At 39.4% G+C, this 23,914-nt stretch overlaps 1 protein-coding gene across 2 annotated transcripts in view; it reads right to left on the bottom strand.

Moving 5' to 3' along the window:
• RELN (reelin) overlaps positions 1–23,914 on the bottom strand; it is a 463,371-nt gene that overhangs the window by 347,385 nt on the left and 92,072 nt on the right. The window lies entirely within an intron of this gene.

Genomic DNA, 23,914 nt, shown 5'->3' with positions numbered 1-23,914 from the left:
GCTATAATGTCCTTCTGGCTGTATTATCTATATTAATGGACATTTACTACAAACAGAAAACCTTAGTATTACGCTGCTATTTCCATCCAGCATAGCACACAATCAGTTAAGGAAAACAAGAGGGCAGAAAATAAAGTCATGCTGCATTTCATACCTCTGCTAGAAACATATTAAGACTTAATATCAGCAATCCCAAATATGAAAAAGCAATTCCAGATCAGATATGGGAAGGGAAAATAAAATAAAACTCTCAGGAACAGACATCCTTTTGTAAATGATCATACAGTATAGGCAGTCATTTAAAAAGAAGCCCATTGTTAATGGAAAGCTTTGTGCTCCAAAGCGCACTTTATGACTGAATCTTAAGAATTAGACTTGGTGGGCTAGGTCCATTCCATGGCCAACGTGTTTAGGATTTTTAGGCATTATATTTGAGTGTTTCATCCAAACTAGTTTTAAATTCTTCTAGCTATGGGGTTTCAAACATATCCCACCTCCCGGTTATGAGGGTGTCACACTTAACAGAGCTAGCTATACCTCCATCCCCTTGATGGTCTCTCTGAGTGCACCCCCACAAGTGTCAGACCTCATGCCTTTACCTCTTCTGGGGTGGAATGCTTCAGCTGTAGTGCCTGTATATCAACAATGCTTACTCATGCCGTTCTTCTCTTCGGAAGTCTGACCAGTGGTGGATATAGTGATCAAAAAGCCTGGAATTTCTTGTCTCTTAACAACCTTCAACTGGCTTATCTTGAGCCATTCTTATCCCTTCCTGATTGTTTTTCCCTAAAGCTTCTATTAAACTAAACCAATATATTCACACAGTAAACATCCCAATAGCAAGGTCAACATACAATAGTCATAAATTATTGCAGAATACATCCAGTTCCATCACTGAGAGGATGGATCTTTCTTCCTCCTCCTTATTGTAAGAAGGGATAAAGCCTGAGGGAACAGACCTTTGCAATAGTGAACCATCAGAACTCACTGACCTATACTCTTCTAAAGATGAGGCACAGCTAGGTTAGTACTGATCAGTACATATGAGATGGCAGCTCACCCCACAGCTGCATCTAAAAAGTCAGGCCTCTCCCATAAATTAGAGAGCCCCAGGAATTTGGGGACTTTTGGCCATGGGTTCCCAAAACTACAGTAAAAATGGACTATATCAGAAGTAATTATTTGTATGAAGGACCAAGTTGCATGGTCAGGCAGTAGAACAGAAATGGGTTAAAAAAAAAAAAGCATTTAGAAACTAGCTAGTTCTGAGTAAATTTAGAATTAATAAAGAATTAAAGGATTAATAAAGAATTAAAGGAGGGGGATATAATGAATGCAAATCAACATGGGTTTATGAAAAACAGATCCTCTTAAACTAACTTAATTTTTTTATGAGATACAAATTTGGATCTTTGTGTTGACATAATATATTTAGACTTCTGTAAGGTGTTTAACTTGGTATCACACAACTTTTTCACTAAAAATCTAGAACGATATAAAATTAACATGGCACACATTAAATGGATTAAAACTAGCTGATAGGTCTCCAAAGGTAATTGTAAACACAGAATTGTCTTCAAGCGGGTGTGTTTCCAGTGGGGTCCAGTGGATCGGCTCTTGGCCCTATGCTATTTAACATTTTTATTAATGACCTGGAAGAAAATATAAAACCATCACTGGTAAAGTTATAGATGACACAACATTTTGTGAAGTGGCAAACAGCGAAGAGGACAGGTCACTGACTCAGAGCAATCTGGATCGCTTGGTAAACTGGGCAAAAGCAAACTGTGTGTGTTTTAATATGGTTAAATATAAATATATACATCTAGGAACAATGTATGAAGGCCATATTTACAGGATGGGGGACTTCATCCTGGGGAGCACAGAAAACTAAAAAGGTAGGTTTCCAATATTCACTGAAGCAGACTGACACATATTTTACTTTTAAGTATTTTCTGTTAATTATGGACAAGGCACGTGTCCTGTGACTGGATATTTTCACAGTTTACAGCTAAAGTAGATTGTCAATCATGTTTAAGACTGGTTTCAGAGTAGCAGTCATGTTAGTCTGTATTCATAGAAAGAAAAGGAGTACTTGTGGCACCTTAGAGACTAACAAATTTATTAGAGCATAAGTTTCGTGAGCTACAGCTCACTTTATTGGATGTGTATGTGGATGTGTATTCCACTGTATGCATCCAATGAAGTGAGCTGTAGCTCATGAAAGCTTATGCTCTAATAAATTTGTTAGTCTCTAAGGTGCCACAAGTACTCCTTTTCTTTTTATGTTTAAGACTGTATAACATCAGCTCCTAATTTAATGTCTTTATAGACCAAAGGGATTTCATGTCTATTGACCTAATTTGATGCTAGCAATTCATCAATTGTTATTTGGTGCTGCACAAAATATGATGTTACCTATACCTAAATTACTGTTTATGAGACCTTCATGAATTTCTTGACTTTATTTTGCATTTTATCTCAGAGTTGTCATAATCTATTTTGAAAGCATTTGTGGAATTACTTTTGTCTCTTTATCTGATTGAAACATTTTGTAATACTAGAGTACACAACTGGCTGGGATGATTTAGTTGGAGATTGGCCTGCTCTGAGCAGTGGGTTGGACTAGATGACCTCCTGAGGTCCCTTCCAACCCTGATATTCTATGATTCTATGAACCAGCACTGAAGGCTTTCGCTGGCAATATGCCAGAGGCCCAAAGGCTGCACCTATTTTCAAATATTTGGAGACAAATGCAGACAATTATATTTTATACAGCACCATAAGGGTAGACAGCACTTTACAAAACACATATAAAATCAAAATATATTTTGAGAGCAACAGCAGAAAGAGTAACAATGGAAAGATTGAACTGCATGGTAGGAAATGTCAAAATTAATACTAACATCTGAATACTTATCTTTGCAACCTTAATGTTCCTTAATATAGTTTCAAATATGTAAATTCCTAGGTTTTATTAAAAAGGCAAACTGTAAAGAAAAAAATATCTGGCATGTGCAACCATGTTGACCCCTATGCATGGGTCATAAGCAGGGTTTTAACCCAGGAATTCAAAAGTCACAGCACAGACTTCTACCACTTGAGCTAAAATAGTAATTGGTGGCAGCAGTAGACTGTTATTCTCTGTGTGGTCCAGCTGCTAGAGGAGGATGCAACACACACTTTGCCAGTGGCTTACACAACAATTTACTACACAGCAGTGGAATGTTGAGAATCATGTTTCATGGGCTGTGACAGGAAAGTGTTGTCTAGTGGGTAGAGATAGGATAGCCAAACACTAAGATTTTGTACATGCATTCACAGAGGTAGCATGGCTGAGTGGAAGAGATTTGTTATATTAAAGATTTATTCCCTGCTCTGCTAGTGGAAGATCTTGTGCAACCTCTCAGTTATCCCATTTGTAAAATGGAGCAAACTATACTTGGTTGCCTCCAAATGTAGGAGCATCAAGCCTTGCTCAGAAATAAGGACAGTAAAGTGCACAAAATTAACAGCAGTCAGGACAAGAGGAGGGGCAAGAACGCACAGTCTCCTCTCATCTCCCAAGAGAGTACACCTTTTCCTAGGCCAAGGGGATGGGAGTTTTTCCCCACAGGCTGGAGATCTAGCTCTGTGCCTGTTATGTAAGACACTCAGTAGGAACTGGGAGCATGCTCTGTGCAGCTGGCATGTAAAAGCTCCATGAGGCTGGAGTACACTCACTGCAGATGGAAAGCTCAGAGAATTTAACAGCTAGCCTAAAACGAGTTCCACTGAACATGTGTAAATGGCAATTTTCAGAGACTCGTAACAGACATATCTGGGTGGGTTTTCATGAGGACAGCAAAAGGCATCTCCCAAACCCTAGAACTATCCCTCAAATTTCAAATCTCTGCTTCTCAAACAGATGATTGGTGCGTGGGAGGGGGGGTGGATTAATTTCAGCTTGAGCAGTTCAAGTTAGGTAACGTTATAAGCAACTGAAAACAGGTTTTATAACAGAAAGTGTTAGGCAAACTAAACTACCAGCTCTCCTAGCTGTTGCTACCAGCCTCACTTTTAACAACGGGGACTTCAAATAAAACTGATTTAAAACTATCAAAACCAACAATTTCGATAAGTTTCCCACATGAAACTTGGAACAAAGTGGATCTGAAAATTCCTGGTCAATCAGTTGTCTCTGAACTTTGGCCTCAGCTTCTTTGGGTTTTGGTGAAGACAGGTCTGCAAACAACCTGAACTTTGTCCAACTGATCAACTTAATAGGATACTTTTAATGCTCCTATTTCTTCACCATTTGTTGGCAAACCAGAAACCTGTCCATGTCACTCCACATAAACTATCCATATTGTTGCCAATTTTCTACTTGCACAAAACCAAACACCCTTGGCCCGCCCCCTGCCCTATCACTCCTGAAAGGCCCCGCCCCTTCTCGGAGTCCCCACCCCCTCCTCACTCCATTCCCCCTCCCTCTGTCACTCACACTCCCCATCCTCCCTCGCTCAGTTATTTTCACCAGGCTGGCTCAGGGGGACAGGGGTGCAGGCTCTCCAGGCTGGGACAGAGGGGTTCAGAGAGTGGGAGGGGGATCATGAGTGGGATAGGGGGTTGGAGTAGGGGTGGGGATGAGGGCTCCGGCTGGGGGTGCGGGCTCTGGGGATGAGGGATTTGGGGTACAGGAGGGGGCTCTGGGCTGGGTTATGAGAGGGGGCCAGGGGTACAGGCTCAGTGCGGCCTCAAGCAGCTCCTGGAAGCAGTGGCATGTCCCCAATCTGGCTCCTACATGGAGGCATGGCCAGGCCTGTCCGCAGGTGCCGCCTCCACAGCTCCCATTGGCCGCCGTTCCCAGCCAATGGGAGCTGTGGAGCCAGCACTTGTGGTGGGGGCAGCGTGTGGAGCCCCCAGGCTGCCCCTACACATAAGAGCCAGAGAGGGGACAAGTCGCTGCTTCCGGGAGCTGCATGGAGCTGGGCAGGCAGGGAGCCTGCCTTAGCCCTGCTGCACTGCCAGCCAGACTTTTAACGGCCCGGTCAGCAGTTCCTTTTCGACCGGACATTCCATTCGAAAACCACATACTGGCAACCCTAGCTGTCCATGAATAAATTTCAGCTTTCTTTGGAGGACTGTTACCTTGCAAGAAAAATATCTTAACTGATGGATTCAGGTTCTGAAGCTGTGACTTGGATCATTTCATTGTGTGGTGATGTCCATCAGAAATGCAAGATCACTGAGCCTCTTTTAGTCTTCAGCTATACCAACCGATTAATGCTTTTCAGTTAGAAGGGGCTTACTAGTGTCTTGTCTACACACAAAACATTGTACCACTACAACTGCTAAAGCAGTACAACCCCCCAAGCATGGACATAGTTATACGGCCATAAAGATGCTTTATACCTATATCGCTATCACAGAACAGGAAGAGGGATAAGTTATACCAGTATAAGGCACTTTTACATTCATATAACTGCATCCACATGAAATTGTACCAATATAGCTATTTTCACGAGTCAAAATAGTTAATACCAGTACAAAAACTGTGTGGATCAGATCTTGGAAGTTCATCAAATCTTACACAACCTTTGATCTGCTGAGCCACCAAACCTTACAGCCATTCAGCTGTATTCAGCTAGGATTTCCTCACACAAAGCCTTACCTAGCAGTGGTTCTGGCCATGTGATCTAATTTCAAGGATGACCATTTAAATCCTTCCCATACAGCCTTTGCTAAGGTCTGATACAGTGGTACTGAATTAATTTTTCTTCACAACTACTGAGAAAGGCAAATCATGCCATTCTTCACTCCTTCTACTGAAGAATCACCAAGAGGTTGTGATGCCAGCAAATTTAGATAATGCAGAGATACCACATCTTGCATCACATTCTTGAGAGGCCTTTGGCTTTAAATTGAAACCAGGCCATAAGCTTTCATGAATTACATAAACCTTCTGTTAGCCCACAAATAAAAAATTAACATTTAAGTTCTCAGTAGAATCAGCAGATTCAATGGTCATAAGAACACTAGCAATTTATTTTTCATGGCCCTGCACAATTTAGCTCCAGCCAGCTTCTCTGCTCTCATTTTTATTACTCCCCTGCCTCATTGCCGTCACTTCACCCAAGCTGCATCTCCAACAGCTTTCTCTGCCCCGTTCTCTTCCTCTTGACTTTATCGTCCTCCATGCATCTGGAACTTTCTCCTTCCTGACTTGCTCCACTAAACCCTATATTCCTTTGTGTTCCTCCTTACTTTTCTTCCATGAGACTACAAACACAAGTCCTTCCAAGAAAGAAGAGCAAACCATTGTAATACCTTCTCCATCCTCCTCAAAAAGAAGCGGAATTCTGAAGATGCCTGACAAATATATGTGCTTAATCTGATTGCTTTTTGCTCCCCCTGCAAAATAGCCTTGGTTCACAGTTTTTCTCTTCAGACAGGTAAGCTCCCTAGAGCAAGAACTTTTCTATGAATGTCAGTAATATGTCAGGCAAATATATTACACTAGAACAAATAATAGATAATGATAATACTGTTGAGCCAGAATGTGATGTCAGATCATTCTGTTTCTCTACATTGTACAGACATTTGAGTGAGAGTCAAATTTTCAGACTTCCAAGTTGATTCATGACAACAGTTGAGGGACATTGCTTCATGAAATCCCCATAATTTGAACCTTAGCAGTTTCATAACTGGCCTATGTAGCAATTCCAGTTTGACTATTGACCTTCTTAACAGATTCTATTAAGAAGACAGCATGTGAATAAGAGAGGCACTTTTCCAGTTGTGTTAATGACCTTGATACTTACTGAACTGGCTGAGTTTCATATTATAGTCACTCTTCATTTTGTTTTCCCATCGCTACTTAGCATAGAAGAAAAACGATAGAACCTCTGTTTTCCAAGACATACTACAATTCTGTGCACAGCAGCTCCTGAAACTTTTGATTCTTGCCTTCTGATTTCTATTCATTTAGCTTCATATAATCCTTCTAGACTTTTCAATGGCACTTGAATTAGTACTGCACAATATTCTGATTAAAAATTTGCACTCCATAAAACCAATAAAGTGCAATGTAAATGGATTAAGGAACGTCTAACAGACAGATCTCAAAAACTAGCTGACCACAGAGCACCATGATTGAATAGAGGTGTTTCTGGGCCGAACCCTATTCAACAATTTCATCCATGATCTGGAAGTCACTGCTGGCAAAATCACTGCTGATAAAATTTGCAGATGGCACAAAGACTGGAGAAGTGATAAATAATGATGAGGGTAGGGCAGCCATGCAGAGCAACCTGGAATGGTTGGTAAGTTGAGCCCATTCAAACAAAATGTGTTTTAGTACAGCCACATGCGAAGTGGTATACCTAGAAACAAGGAATGCAGGCTTTTTCCTAGACATAGAATGGGGGACTGTATCCTGGAAAACATAACTGAGAAAAGAATTTGGGGGTCATAGTACACAAGCAACTCAACATGAGCTTCAGGTACAATGTGTGGCAAAAAGGGCTAATGCGATCCTTGGATGTATAAACAGGGGAGTAGTGAGTAGAAACAGGGAGGTGATTTTACTTTCTATATGGCAGTGGTGAGATTGAAACTGGAATACTGCATACAGTTCCAATGGCTATATTTTACAAAGTATGTTGACAAACTGAAGAGGGTACAGAAAAGAGCCACAAATATGATTTGAGGGCAGGAGAAAAAGCCTTATGGTGAGAGACTTTAAGAGCTCAACCTGTTTAGATTATCAAAAAGAAGATTGAGAGGTGTCTTGATTACAGTGAATAAGTACCTAAGGACGGAGTGAAAATGGGACCCCACTATGCTAGGCTCTGTCCAACGGAGTAGTAGACAGTTCCGGTCCCCAGGCTCTTACAATCTAAACAGACAAGGCAGGCAGCAGGGGAAAGAAATATAACAAAACCAACCAAGCAAGCAAAATAAAATTAGATTGGGTTTTGTTGGGAGTGACTTGCCTCCTAAGGGCTGGAGGGCCGAGGACCAGCCAACCCTGATTACTGGATCGGATCAGGTAATTACCTATAAAGGGCAACAGGTGGCTGCAGTGAAGGAGGGAAGCTCAGGAAACTGCAGGACATAAGAAAGGCTCGTGCAGGGAAGACCCTGATACCAAGGGTTTGGGAAGCTGGAGGGTGTGACTGACAGGAAAAGGAAGCTATGGCCAGGGCTCCAGCCAGAAAGGACGGGGACTGGTGGTTCTGGGTGGACCAGAATGGGTCAGAGGAAGAGCTCCAAGTGTGGTAGAAGAACCAGGGCTGAATATGAATGTTTGTGTTATGGATATGGACTTTATTTGGGGACCCTGAGGACTGTTTGAATCATTTCTGTTATTAAACCAGACATAAACCTAGGTGGGGATGCTGTTAGCCATAAGAGAGACTGTGTAAGGAGTAGGGTGCCTGCAAAGTGAACTCTAGCCATGAACAGATGTTCAGTAAATGGCTACAGCAGGAAATTAGCTAAATGGAAAGGCAAAGGAAGGGTGAAGGGACACTGAAGGAAAGAAGGATGAGGAGGACAGGACAGGGAAGAAGAGAAGGAGGGAAGGATGGACAAGGAGAGCAGGTTGAGTGAGGCTAAGATGAAGAGACTGTGAGGGAGTGGGCTGGAGAAGGTTGTAGCTAACAGCCAATCAGTGCAGGCAAGAGAATTCAAATGTCAAGAATCAAAACAGTAGAAAATGCTCTGATGATATCATCAGTATCCATCAGTCCTTGCTGCAGAACTGCTACTTCTGTGTTGCTCCTGCCATATTTGGTTTCTTTGGCACAAGGGCGTGGCTCGTCACTGGTACTCTTCTTCCCCCAACTCACATGGCTCAGGGAAGAGGGGCCTCCCACAAGGGTGGATGTCAAAGTAGCCAGTAGAGCAGTAGTATCAGGAGATGACTAAGCCCTGTGACAAAGGTATAGTTTTTTCTAATACTGACTCAGGAAAGGTAGATCTGTTGGGCCCATGATAACTAACCATACCCGACTAGTATTTTAGCTAGATAAATCTGTTAAAATTAGCAGCAATCAGCTAGCTAGCAGTGATGATCAGGATTCAGCATTAAAACCTCATTAGGAGGAATAGGGTCAGTTTACACCTCTGAAAGTTATCGTTTCAGGCTCTGTGTTGATCCAGATGTTATCCATTCATATTCATATTCAGAAGGTTTCCTTAAAACTTATTTTTTTCAACAAAATGCTCAAATTCTGCAAAGAATGTCAGAGTTTACATGGGTTGTACAACACATGCTTAATATATGTATATAAAGTACCACTGGCCAAAAATAAGAACTATTTTAGAACTGAAAGTATATTTTCTTATTAAGTCTGAATATAATTGATGGGGAGGAAGGAGGGGAAACAAATATAATTGCAACAGCCACAAAATGACATTTATTAACAATAATTCTCCTAAATATTGTCTAATTTGATCTTATGAAATAAATGTTTCTGCATGAAGCTTTCTTGCTGAATATAATGTAGTGATGTGTCTCCTTCATTAGGAGGATAACACTATTTTCCTGTCCAGTTATATTTCCCAGTTTGACCATTTAAAAAAAAAACTTAACTTTTACGAAAGATTATTTCATTACACTGCCTCCCTGAAAAGCTAGGGATTTGTTATTTGTCCTTAGGGCACAAAAATACAAAAAAACATCTGTGAAGAACCCATGTTCCTTTGTCTTGATTACTGTAATTTCTATCTTATTTACAACCTACTGCACTATTGACACTTGCCTCCCTAAATGATTCAAGTGCTCTAATAAAGTAGTCCCTTGTAATGGTAACACAGTTAAAAACACAAGACCAAATTGTAAATTTTGACAGTGAGTACCCCAAGAAAATTAACTTGCAAATAAACTGGACTGAGATTTAATGTATTAAAGTGCAAGTTTTTCTAGACTTAGAAATTATATTAAATGCTTGAAAAACACTACATCTCTGATTTTTGTTTATGATTTGTGGAAGACATAAAACCTTACTTATGCCTCAGTTTTGTTACCTCTGAAATGCTACCAGTGGGCAATATCTCATTTTTATCAGGGGCACTACTCCAGATTTGACATATTTCTTCCCTAGTGCCTTTGTTTGCCTCCAGGAGGTTTTGTACTGTGACAAGTACACCAGAGCACATTTTGTTTTATTAGTAAATCATGCAGGGAAGTGTGTCAATTAAACAGACAATGAAAATCAACAAAACAGAGCAGAATATTTTGTTAGAGTTCACAATACTATGAAGTGATTTCCAAAAAGACCCCCTAGTCAAATTGATTTCTTAAACGTTGGGATATGTTTGTGGGACTTAAATAGTAAACGCTGTTCTTTTAAAGCCCATATGGTAATTATTAGTATTTTCTACCAACCTGCCTTTGGCCAGAACATTATCCATTCAAATACTAACCAACAAATCAATATGCTCCATCTTCCATCACTGTGTGCTCAGGGTTAGCAGGCTGAATATATCTGAGACACAGTACAATACATACAAGTATTAAACTGATGTCTCTTTCATGCAGATTAATTATGGCACACCACTTTAGGAACACAAGTGTAGATATTAATCTGTAAACTCTCAGCAAATCAGTGGAATTGTCTCCAAATATTATACAAGATGCCATCTTGAATGCATAGATTCTTAAATTACAGTAATAAAGGAGAATTATAGTAGGCTTGTGTTTCCTCCAAAATGTGGTGAAGATTTGTGAAAGATTACGGTAAATGAAGCTGAAGAGCCTCAAACCATCTCTCACGATTGACCCAACTGAAGCCTCAGTGGGACATTGTAAATGAACCAATTCAAAATGAAATACTTTCTGAGTCATTCACTAGAGACATACTGTAGGGTGGAATTCAGCCTTTGAGTACATATGGGAAACTACCTAATGTAACTCAATAAGTCAACACATGAAAAGCCACTTTTTATTTTGAGATTCCTTCCTCCTGAGAATTTCAGAGGCTTTCAGGTAGTGTGAATTTCCACAACAAACACTAAAACAATCTACAGTACCTTAAGAGTAGCTACTTCTCCTTTCTTCTAGTCATGAATCATCAAGAACACTTCAAACAAATTCACTGAACAGAGATTCACTGAACAGGTCTAACTTCTGCAATATTATTATGAAAAAATAAGTAATTTGTTGAAAGAAAACAGTTGTAGTACAAAAAGAAAAAGGAGGACTTGTGGCACCTTAGAGACTAACAAACAAGTACTCCTTTTCTTTTTGTGGATACAGACTAACACGGCTGCTACTCTGAAAGTTGTAGTACATAAATTGATAGTTATTCCAAAGACTGAATCTTAAACGTGTATATACTCTCTTTCATCATAGGAAATAGATAATGCTGTTTATGCTTCTCAAAATCCAAAGCAGCTAATTGACATTTGTAAAATCTCTAGAATCTTGTAAAAGAGCATTCTCACTTGGGAATGAGCAGTATTTACCTTATGTGAGAGAATCATGACAGGGAAGCCCTGAGAAAATCACATAAGCCCCATGTGGGACATCTAGGACAAAGGACTAGTTCTTGATCACAAGCAACTGACTAATAGGAGAACTCTTAGTTAATCAAATGACATATTACTTACTGTACATTAAAAGAAATTGCTGTAGTATTAGCTTAAAACCCCAATTTCTGCTTAACAAGAAATAAACAGACCTAGCAGAATAACATAGAACGGCAGAAAAAAAATTGATTCATAGCAGGTAAATTTTTCCCTATGTTGGTATCTGATACCTTATACATCTACAATGTAATTAAATAATGTTCATATCACAGGAATCAAGACAATCAGCACCACAGCAAATTCTCTGCTTCTGTCTGAGTGTAATACATTTGGTGGTATGGGGCCTCCTCAAACCTCCAAGAGAAAAATAAAGGCAATTCTGAGGGCTTGTCCTCACTGCAGAGTTACCTTGAGTTATAACTTCAGGGCTGTTGTGTTTGGACAGCATCTGAGTTCGGGGCACCACTCAACTCAACAGCAGTGGTGCTTTTAATTCGAGCTGGCTGGCCCATCGTGGGCATGGGCGGCAGCTTGAGTTAGCACAACTTGTCAGCTGATAACAATCACGCTGTGCAGCTCATATGTTGCTCTGAAGCATAGCCATTCTCATTTTAGAGGAATTAACTCAAGTGTAGATACAATAACAAGTTAACTCTGCAGTAAAGAAGTAGCCGAAGAGTGCAAACATGCAGTTCCCTGTGTCCCTTATGCAGGAATAGCCCAGGTAGGGGGATGATAAAGTACTCAGATAGCTTTTGTATATGGAACAACTGATATACTGCAAAGCAAAGTTCAAATGTAAAAGGCTATTAAAAATTATAGTAGGGACTGTCCATAAACTACATAATGCTTTTTTGGTGATTTTTTCAAGACTCACCTACCCCTTGTACCACTGAAACAAACATGCAAACAAACATTGAGGACCCACCTACTGCATTATGTAATTTATGGACAGCCCCTTACTCACCAGATGTTACTGGAGAGGGAAATATGACTGAATTAAATCTTGATCCTTTTCCCAAAAAATCTATTTTTAAGCAAATACATCAACATCATGGTAAAACTCTTATACTTCTGCATAGTCTGTAACAAGTGTTATGGCCTTATAGTTCAACTAAATGGACTTGTTCACCATGAAGAGCCCCTGCAATTTGAATCCAAAACCAAACAGGACAGGAAACTGTTTTGCTAGTCAGTCTTCCTTTTGTGACTTAGAAATGTGTTTGAATCATTGGCTTACATTCAAACTGCTTTCAGCAGTGACAATGCCAAAACACCCACAATATCACTGCACATATACAGCACCAAGTGCCAAATTTTACAACCAAAATTTAGTGTAGCAAGACTAATCCATATGAAAAGTTAGTTAACAGAGAAAATTAACCAACTATAAACAGACTGCCTTTAAAATGATCGGTTTCAGAGTAACAGCCGTGTTAGTCTGTATTCGCAAAAAGAAAAGGAGTACTTGTGGCACCTTAGAGACTAACCAATTTATTTGAGCATAAGCTTTCGTGAGCTACAGCTCACTTCATCGGATGCATACTGTGGAAACTGCAGAAGACATTATATACACAGAGACCATGAAACAATACCTCCTCCCACCCCACTCTCCTGCTGGTAATAGCTTATCTAAAGTGATCACTCTCCTTACAATGTGTATGATAATCAAGTTGGGCCATTTCCAGCACAAATCCAGGTTTTCTCACCTTCCACCCCCCCACACACAAACTCACTCTCCTGCTGGTAATAGCCCATCCAAAGTGACCACTCTCTTTACAATGTGTATGATAATCAAGTTGGGCCATTTCCAGCACAAATCCAGGTTTTCTCACACACCCCCCCCCGCCCTCCAAAAACCACACACACAAACTCACTCTCCTGCTGGTAATAGCTTATCCAAAGTGACCACTCTCCCTACAATGTGCATGATAATCAAGGTGGGCCATTTCCAGCACAAATCCAGGTTTTCTCACCCCCCCACACACACCCCCACACACAAACTCACTCTCCTGCTGGTTTCTGTGTTTCATGGTCTCTGTGTATATAATGTCTTCTGCAGTTTCCACAGTATGCATCCGATGAAGTGAGCTGTAGCTCACGAAAGCTTATGCTCAAATAAATTGGTTAGTCTCTAAGGTGCCACAAGTACTCCTTTTCTTTTTATATATATATTATATATACATATATACACAGATAAGTTGGAAGTTACCATACAAACTGTGAGAGGCTAATTAGTTAAGATGAGCTATTATCACCAGGAGAAAAAAAACTTTCATATATATATCTTACTAGATGTTCCATTCCATGCATCCGATGAAGTGGGCTGTAGCCCACGAAAGCTTATGCTCTAATAAATTTGTTAGTCTCTAAGGTGCTACAAGTACTCCTGTTCTTTTTTTAAAATGATCTTTGGGGACAGAATACGATGTGTCTTTTCAGTCTCTAAGAACTTCTTTACATTTTTACTCAAAGTACAAGTGTACTATTCTACCTCTTCTGATTGGCCTGTATATTCAAGATTTAGATGTGCATACAAGTAAATTTGCTAGGAAGGATATAGAGGCAATCCTATGTAGTTTCACAGAGGAGACTATGCCATAGCCTGTATTTATATCTTTTGTGTACATCTAACCTATTAAAAGGAAGGAGTGACTTTTTGTTCCAGGCTTTATTTTCAGATACTATTTGTACCAAGATATGTATGTTTCTTATTACTACATTTGAGACTTGAGCACTAAGAAAAGTTAGTTGTCTGTGAAATATCTCAGATGTATACATCTGCCTTGCTTGTTATTAAAGCAAAATGCTTCGTGTCAATATTGTACTTTAAGAAATCTAGTCAGCCAGTCTGGTCCACCCCCTATACTTCAGTCTGGTCAACTCAGCCTAGCTTTGCTGTATGCCAAATAAACTTACCTGAGTGATGAAATATGGAGTTGAACTGAGTTCTTGGGTAGCCTAGGGCAAAGAGGTCTCAGAGGGAATCCCAACAAGCATGGCCATGAGACCACAAGCTTATGAAACCTCATGGGCTATCCACTTTAACCAACTACTTACATAGTTGTGGTGCTCACTAACATATTACTATGTTCTTTGTTGTTAAATATAGTATATTTCTTGTTCATTTTTAACATGCCCTCTTTACTAGTTGCTTCTCCTACTACCCTTGTCAACGTAATGTTCCTTTTCTGCAAAATGTCTCTGGCAACTAGTTTCAGAAGGAATATGACTGATGTGATTAATTGTCCCTACTAATCCTAGCAGTACTTGCAGTTCTGATGTCTTGTATGCTCCATGAGCCTGCACTGATTCTTCATATTATTCAATAACCACAACATAGAGCCTTTGTGGAGCCATGCTGGGTGCTAGGTCTAAAAATAGTGCAGGAACAGTTTTGTATTTAACAGCAACTGGACACAGATGTAGCTGGGTATCATAACTGAATGTGACAGCTGCCTTTCGAAACGTACTGTAGTTGACTATGCAGAAGATCCAGGAAGCTAGGGCACTCAGAGCAGAGGCTGAATTTTCCAAATGGCTGAACCACCCACTGTCAGCTTTGAAAATTCCTCTGATTTTAAGAATGTCTGAAACTCAGTGGCCAAATGCACCACAAATATTTCTTGGGGCAAGGAACATGTCTTGCTTGGTATCTGTATAGCAGAGTATATCAGAAGTGCAAAAATAATAGTACTTTATTGAGCAAAAGGTGCCTTGTGTTTTCAAAAAGTCACACTTGTGATTAAAAAAGCAAAAAACAAATTCCCAGGTCCAGATCTGAGATTTCTATTCAAATTAAATCTTTAGCCAAACTTCAATTAGATGCCAGAGTGCTGTTTCATTTCTTTGATATTTGTTGAGAAAATTGCAGCGAAAGCAGCTTTTATGCATTTTAGTACATTCAAATTTAGTTGAAGTGAACTCTGGCAGCTTAAGACTGAAGATTTTTGTAAGAGTTCATTAAATCTTTGCCCTTCTTAAGTAAAGTTTATCCCCAAAGTCCCACACAAGTGAATTATTACTATTAGTTGGTTACGAGTGCTATGATATTACTGTTACATGTTCAGTGATAAAATTAAGAAGGTAATTGACTGAGAGAAATCTCATCCAAGACTATTAAAGGGAATCTAGGGAGAATGACATTCCTCTTGTAAAGTACTGACTTTAATATGCTGAGTGCACAGATGGAATATTTTATATTTACTATTTGAATATGAATTCATATTTAAAATTTAGATCTGCTTTTTAACAAGTCGACATGGAAATGTCTTTTTTAATGTTTTTTTCTGCTGCAAACACAGAGTATCTATAGCAAAAGAGCGCATCCACAGGCTTTGTTTGTTCTGCTTTAAGCTTGTGAGTCATAGCGTCCACACAACTCTGTACTTTTTCAAAATAGCTGCCCAGCATTCTAGGGAGATACCGCATGATGTAGTTTTCTACTGCTAGGCTCTGTGCACTCTTGGATTTTTCTCACAGTGCACTGGGAGATACCTACCTGAATCGACTTGAATTCGGGGATTTGGGGTCAAATTAAACTACTCCCACAATTCCTCTCCTGGCATTCCATAATTTATCTGTGTTTTTTAACCATTGTCATTTTTGAACTGCTGTCAGGCAACATAGAGAAAACACAGCTGAGCACCACAATCCTGACCATTGTTAATATGAATAGGCTCCTCCACGTGCATTGGTGTTCACGCAGCTGGATGACTTTGGATGGGTTGTGTAGGAAAATAGGCCACATTATATATTGGTGAACTTTGGGGTTAAATTGTGTTGGGATATTACCATAAGCAATAGGCTCAAAGCATGCGACCAAAAAGAATGAGATCATGAGAAAGAAGAGCGGTTGTGGTGTTAAACTTGCAGTGACCCTTTGAAATATCAGTGTTACCTCATTTAAGATTTGGGCTCAAGTAACAGAAATAAAACAGTTAATTGGGTACCAGGTGTAGTAAATAATTGGCAATATAAGAAACTGCTTCCTCTGGCCTTAGCTAATGTTGGATAATTGGCAATGACATCATTTGTTTGTTAAAGGGTATAAAAAAGTAAACTCTTAAAAGGTTCATTCCTAATACCTGCCTGATCAAGTTGGAGTTGACCAATATGTACCCCTGGGTTTAGCTCATTCGCAAGTATTTTGATCAAATGCGTATATAATGTTTTGTCGCTCTTTGGTTGTAGTAAATTGCTTATTTAGGGTTTTCAAATGTGTTTAAAGCAACTGCATAAATACCATTCAGCCTTTGGATTTAATAAAGGAATTTATGATTAAATTATTATTCATGCAGGATATTACCATGACACTAATTCCAGCAGGTTAGGAGACAGCCACCATAATGCTGTGATGATTTGAGTAGAGGAGGAGATGGGGATGAAATCAAGCAGTTACTTCTGCAGGCCATTTTCTTGGTGTGGCTTTACTCAGTGCAAAGCTGCTTCTGGGTTCAGGCAACAAGCACAGACTGGTGGGAAAAGATAGTGCTGCAGACCTAGAATGACCAGTTGTGGTGACAGAGCTTCAGGAGGTCAAAGGCTACTTTCCTAGAAGCCTGCAGAATTCATCCCAGGGCTGCCATGATAGAACATCCAACATGAGGGTGCCTCTCAAAAGGGAGACAAATGCAGCCATCACCACCTGGAAGATTACTACGGCTGATTACTACCGGTCAATAGCTAATGTGTTTGGTGCTGACAGATCAATTGTCATGATTGTCTCAATTCCAAGCCCCACTGCTCTAACCACTAGACCCACTGTTCTACAGGTTCATGTGGAAGCATGGGGCATGGCTGCTATAATGGCTGTATACTTGCCATGAGCTAGAATCACAAAGATGCGCACATGGCTGCATGCCAGCATTTAAACGGGGAGGTGACATCCGTTGAAGATGAGACTGTAACAACAGAGGGCACACAGGTACACAGGCCAATCCAGGTGAGAAGCTATGCAGTATGGGGTAGGAGTAGAAGGATTACCAGAAACCAAATTGTTCATCTAAAATATGACAGCCTCTATATGCATCCATATAAACATTATCCCCAAAAAACTCATTCCAGTATAGAAATTATTTTACTCCCAAAGCAGATTAATTAATATGGTATAAGATGCCAGATAATTAAAAAAAAACTTGTGTGTGGACACAAGGCAATTTATTCCCCCAGCGCCCCCAAAAAATACCCATGTAGAAAGGGGCTAAGATTTCTGTCCATTTTGCTAAAGGAGCAGCTCCACTAGCTCAAGGCTGACCGGGCTCTCTTTTCTAACCTACACTTCATTACCACGTATAGTCTTCATCCAGAAGCTAGTGTCAGTATTTATTGATTCATTTTACTGATAATTACACTGCCCTTGTAGTAAGTCAAAGAACGTCAAGGTGACCGTGATGCCATCTGACTGCAGTATGTCTGTAATGTCACAATACATTTGTGTCTGCTAGTCATTCAAAGACAGATATATAAAGAGCATGAGTATGTTTAAAAAGCAGACTATTGACTTTATTAGTAATCTGTTATGTAACATGTTTCATTACTCCCAGTATTATATGTCTGATACAATGTTATTGTCATGGAGAATGCTATTTATATTTTTCCACCATTCCTAGTAAACTATTACTAATAACTGCTTACATTTGCATAGTACCTTTTACCATAAAGGTTCCAAAACCACTCTAAAAGCTTTAAACTCGATATAAGAACAATTTCCCCACCATCACTGAAATTCAGAATTCACTAGATATTCTAACTGAGTAAGTTTTACTGTTGTAATTACAGGGGGAAATTTAGGCAAGAAATTACCCAAGTAAAATTACTCAAGTTAGAATTTTGCAAGGACACCATGACCAACACCCAATGTCTTTTGATACTCATGGTACTTAATAGTATTGAGTCCTCAGTTTTACATCACATCTGAAAAATAACTCCAACCATCAGGATACACTGCTTCAGGGGTCAAAACTGGAATATGTTTATCAACTCTTCTGGGATGAATGAACACTATTGGATTTCCTATATCACCTTGATTTCTCTTGTCTAAGCACTAACTTAGCCCACGCCTGCTGAACTCATGAGATAGATGGTTTGGCTACAGGCCATGTTTGGTTTTAATAACTGCATTACTTTTGACTGCTGCTAAAAGTCAGATGGGGATTACAGTATGGTGCCTGGTTTGAGTTTCATAAATCCCTATCTTTTAAGTAAATTTATATTTTAATATCAATTTTTTTAAAGTAAAAAATGTTTTATTTAAGAAAATTTCTAATATGGTTTATTCCATGCACTGAATAAATTCCATAGCCTTTGACATATAGATTACCTTCAGATTTATCCAATAGACAGCTGGATTTTTATACCTCTTATTTTCATCTTTGAGCCTATTTTTCATTCATCTATTCTCGAATTTCAGCATACATTTAAAAAGTATGAAAAATATGTATATATTGATTCCAAAGCTGAGGAGTATTAGTTTTAAAATAAAAGATTTCATGTTCCTTGCCCTGCTTTGACAACAGCAGTTACTCAACAGAAATGAAAACTAAATTCTAGGAAGGGTTTACACAAAGATATTCCTTTTCACATTAAAGAAACTATAGTGCAGTTTTCTTATACACTAACTTGTAAATTAAGCATAAAATAGTGTTGAAAATTATACCTAAATTACTCAAGTTTTTCCGCCTCCAATTTATTAAGAGTCATCAAGATATGTAGTCAATTGTTCTTTTCACAAGTGCTATGCACAGACATAGTAATAATACATTTTAGTTTACAGGCTATGAAAAAGGATTTAACAAGAATAGGAGATAGCAGGATGAACATTACTATAATTTCTTATAAACTATAAACTGAACACCATTCCCACTTTAAGTCTTGGCAACTTTTTATGTTTTAAAAACACAGCTGCCTGATCTTCCTCAAACATAGCTGCCTGATCTTCCTCGTGCCAGCTTCCACTTGTAACCCTGCAGTGTTGTATATGCTTTTGGTGCAGTAACACCAGCAAACACACCTGACAGATTCCTAAAAGCTTTCTTCAGATGTGGGACTGGACTTGACCCCTTGACAGACTGAACATGGCCCTTATTGCTGTCCTCACCTGGCAGAAGGGTTACATATGCACATGTGCCTGTTTGCAATGCATATTTTTGTCCATAAAATATTTGAGGGTGTCTACATTTGCAATTGCAGGAACTTGATCTAAGTAAACTACTGTCTTCAGAATAGCCAAGCTGTGACCCTTATATGCCCACACACAGTTCGGAGGGGATCTGGCAGAAGGGGTCAATCTTATGGGCGAAAAAGGCATGAGAGTCTGTGCCTACTACAGCACGCTCCCCTCCAGAACATGGAACGGAACCCAAGATTCCTGAGACTCACCATTCCTCTGAAGTCAGCAAATATCTGTGAAAACCACTGGCAAAGTGTGTATCTCGTCCCCTTCTAGAGGATGCAACCTACTATTGCTGTCAGTTACTCTCTTAGTTCAAGTGCCAGAGGTCTGCGTAGTGGATATAAGAGTTCCAACTCTGCTGATGAACCATGGGGATATTAGTCTAATGCCACATGATGGAATTTCTGTTTTTTAAATTTGCTTTTTTAAAAAAGATAGGTAATTATGCAGAAATTAACTGACTGAACATTAAGGTTGCAAAGTTAAGCAACCAAAGCCAACATTAATTCTGCCCCCTTGTGCAAAAACATAATGAAATATACTTTAATTACCTGATCACATCCTATATTTTCCCCAGAACCCCTACTTCATTCAGTGCACAGGATGGTCTTAATCTAGGAATGAATAAGAGTTGTGCAGCCAAAGAGGCTGTTGCCTGTTGGACCCAGGCCCCATTTGTTGCAGAAGTTGGAACGTATGTAGTGAACGGGGTGGACTACTGAAGGAAGAAAAAGGATGGTTTTATAGTTAAGGCAGTTGAATGCTGCCCCGAAGAATGGATTCTATCACTGCCTCTACCATAGAGTTCCTGTGTGACGCTAGGCAAGTCACATAAACCATATTTTTCACAGGGGGCCATTAACTGTGTCTTCCTCATTTTCCGGACGGCCAATTTCATAGCCTGGGGTCTGATTTGCAGACGTGCGAAGCAGTTACAGCGGCAGCTGAAGTCAGTGGGACCTGCACTTTGAACATACAAAGTGTTATATATTGGTAAAACTGGGCACCACAACTAGTGAATATTTTTATCTCAATCCCACTGCACCTCAACTCCCCATCTGAAAAATGGAGATAATAATACTGCCTCACCTCACGTCAGTGTGAGAAAGATAAATTAATTAATATTTGTGAAGCATTTGGATATTATAGTGATGAGCACCACAGAAAAGCCCAGGAGGAAATTAAATTTTGCTCTGAAGGCAGAATTGTTGAATAACATGCAGTAAACAAGGCCTAACACATTAACAATGAGGATAAAATAAAATATTGAATAACTGCTCATTAAGTAAACTCTGCCCATTCTTTGCACTGAATGAGGCAAGGTTGCTGTGGGAAAAAGTAGTACGTGATTATGTAATTAAAGAATGCATGATAATGCATATGCACAAGGGTCTGAATTAGGGTTGTAAAGGCAACCTTAATACTAGTGTTTCCTAACTTTTGAGTTCTTGAATTGGCAGCCTTAATGTTCTGCTAACACAGTTGTGTGCCATATATAATCAGACAGGAACAGTAAAGTGAAACAGATATCAGCAGTCCCTACTGGTCACTTATTAATATACTTGTGTGATGCATATATGGGGTGTGTACAAACAGTTATCGATATGTGCTAGAATTATGTTATTAAAATGTGTTTGGCAAGCCATGTATAAGTACCGTCTGCCTTAGACAAAGGAATGTATATTTGTTTGTCTGTACAGCCTGATCATCAGCCAAAGACCACGAAGGGCCATTTACACATAAGGTAAACAAAGCTATCATAGTGTCTCCACCTCAGCAGGAGAGAGAAACTTTATCTGGGCTATAAAAACATGGGGTCTGAACCTCAAATGATAAGTAATTGAATCAACTGTGTGTATACAATATTACTGTATTATAAAAGTATATCAGGTAAGGTCTTATAAAAGCTAATGGCACAGTGGTGATTAATATGACTGTGAAATGTACGTATTAACACTATATGATGAAATATGGAAATATGGATACTCAATGGTATTATGCTTTAAAGTCTGTGACCAAACACAGAAAAACAGGTTATCCCGCTCCACCCCCAATAGAAGGAAAGGTAGCATTGTGGAACCAGAACAATTGAAGCCCTATTTACATATGAATCAGCAGGGAATGGGAAGTCCAGCATGGGAAAGAGAAAGGTAAGAACAGCATGAGGTCATCCTGACTCTGGGGACAACACAATGAGTTTGGGAAGATAATAATCTTATAATAAGGAGAGAGAAATGGATTAATCTTTGGACAGACACCATGGGCCAGAGCTCTTGCAAGCTGAGAAAGATGGGCCATTCAACCAAGGGGATTGAAGTCTTTGGGAACTGAATATATGTGGGAAACCTGCTTAGGCAAAGATCTTTCACTTAGGAAGACAATGGAAACCAGTACCTTGTACTTCTGTGGAAGGTCCTGACTGAGAGAACACCAGCCATGGCTGGAAAGAAAAAGACCATTAAGAAGTCTACCTTGAACCAAGGCTGTAGTTTGTTGAGTCACATCTTAGCCACTAGAAAGCTAAAGTAAAAAAGTACTTTTACTTTAGTTTGTTTGTGAAATTTTCTAACTTTATTCCTTCTACTTGGTATCACTTAACCTATTTGTTAATAAACTTGTTTTAGTTTTACAATAAACCAATTCAGTGCTGTGCTTGAAGGGAAGGGTGTATTTATCCCGGTTAAGTTAATAAACTGTAATGTGCTTTTAAAAGGAGCAAATGACCCTTGCTATTTCTCTGAGTGTTCCAGGAAAGGGTGGGACACTTCAGGGCAGGTGGCTTTGGGGAAGTTTGGGACTAGTAGTGTCTTGGGATCACTTCTACAAGTAGTAACCAGAAGCTGGTGGAAACCAGGATGGAACTGCTGTGTTATAGGCAGGCTGCTGGGATCAGAGTGCTGAACCAGGGCTGCACAGCACACAGACTCAGAGAACTGCGTGCTAGTTGGCTGGCTGTTGGTGTCCATGCTGTGAGCCATAGCAGCAGAGCATTAAAGGCACCCAGGGTTACAAGGCAGGCGGGGACACAACCCCTTACTGATCTGGACTGCACCCCAAAACATGACAGTCACAAACCCATTACAATGAAGCATTGTAAAATACCTGTTACTGAATTCCTCATTTTATTGTAATCATTTTACTAGATGTATAACAGCAAAAGGAATTCTCCAGTCATTCCAAATGTTAAAGCAGTGCTTTATTAAATGCTTTTATTAAAAATTAAAATGCAATAAAACTTCAAAAATGCTCTATTTGTTCACCTGAATATATTCTGGGTCATCCCCAGGGAGAACAACAGATGTATCAAATAGTTGGAGAAGCACCACTATCTAATAAATATGCGTGCCAAATTGACACAGAATTGGCCCCAGTACAACTGTTTACCACTTTGGCTTTGGCTATGTAAACTGCTTGTAAACGCTTTCTCATTTGAAAACCCTGGAGCTCCTTTACAAACACTGTATCATCCCACAAAATAGTCTGCCTCCTTCCCATTTGTCCAACCAGCTGATCAAATTATCTGTAAAACATTAAGTGCTGCCTAATGCTATTAATCTCTTACCTGCTACTCTATAACATGACAACGATCACAAATAAACACAATTTTATGCATTCCTCATTTTGAGAAAGGATAAGTCTTGTTATCTTTGATGTCACTACCTTAAGACATATGAAAGGGTATAGTCACAGGAATATGAAAACTATAGAAAACTACTTTCAAAGCTTTTACTGCTAGAGGGAGATTTTACAAAAAATAAAATATGGGCTTGATTCCATCACCCTCACATACATGAACTTTGGTATCTTATTCTAACATCCTCACCTTACTCCACCACTCCATAGGACTACTTGCAGAATAATGTCAACATGAGTGAGGGTGATGGATTAGGGCCCTAATCAACTAAAAGAATCCAACCTTAGATTTTTTGCATAGTCTTTTTTCCCCAATTATCCTCCTCTCTATTGCTGGGACAGTTAGAAGTACAATTACATTGGAAGAACCTCCAGTCTTTTAGCAAGCAGAATATTCAGAGATCACAGTACTCCATTTGTGGATTAGGTGAACCTAAGCAATTATTGTCAATTTTATGATTATGAAAATATACTGGATTAAAAAAAATCAAATTCTATATGTAATGCGTATGACAGGAGACAGGCACTTTTCATAGGAAGGGTCAACTTCTGACTGTAAGTACATTAAATAGGAATTGACAACGCCATGAC

The sequence above is a fragment of the Chelonia mydas genome, chromosome 1 (assembly GCF_015237465.2).
Source record: "Chelonia mydas isolate rCheMyd1 chromosome 1, rCheMyd1.pri.v2, whole genome shotgun sequence".
In the NCBI taxonomy this organism is placed as follows: Eukaryota; Metazoa; Chordata; order Testudines; family Cheloniidae; genus Chelonia; species Chelonia mydas.
The sequence above is the reverse complement of the archived record's forward strand: the minus strand, read 5'-3'. Positions and strand labels throughout refer to the sequence as shown.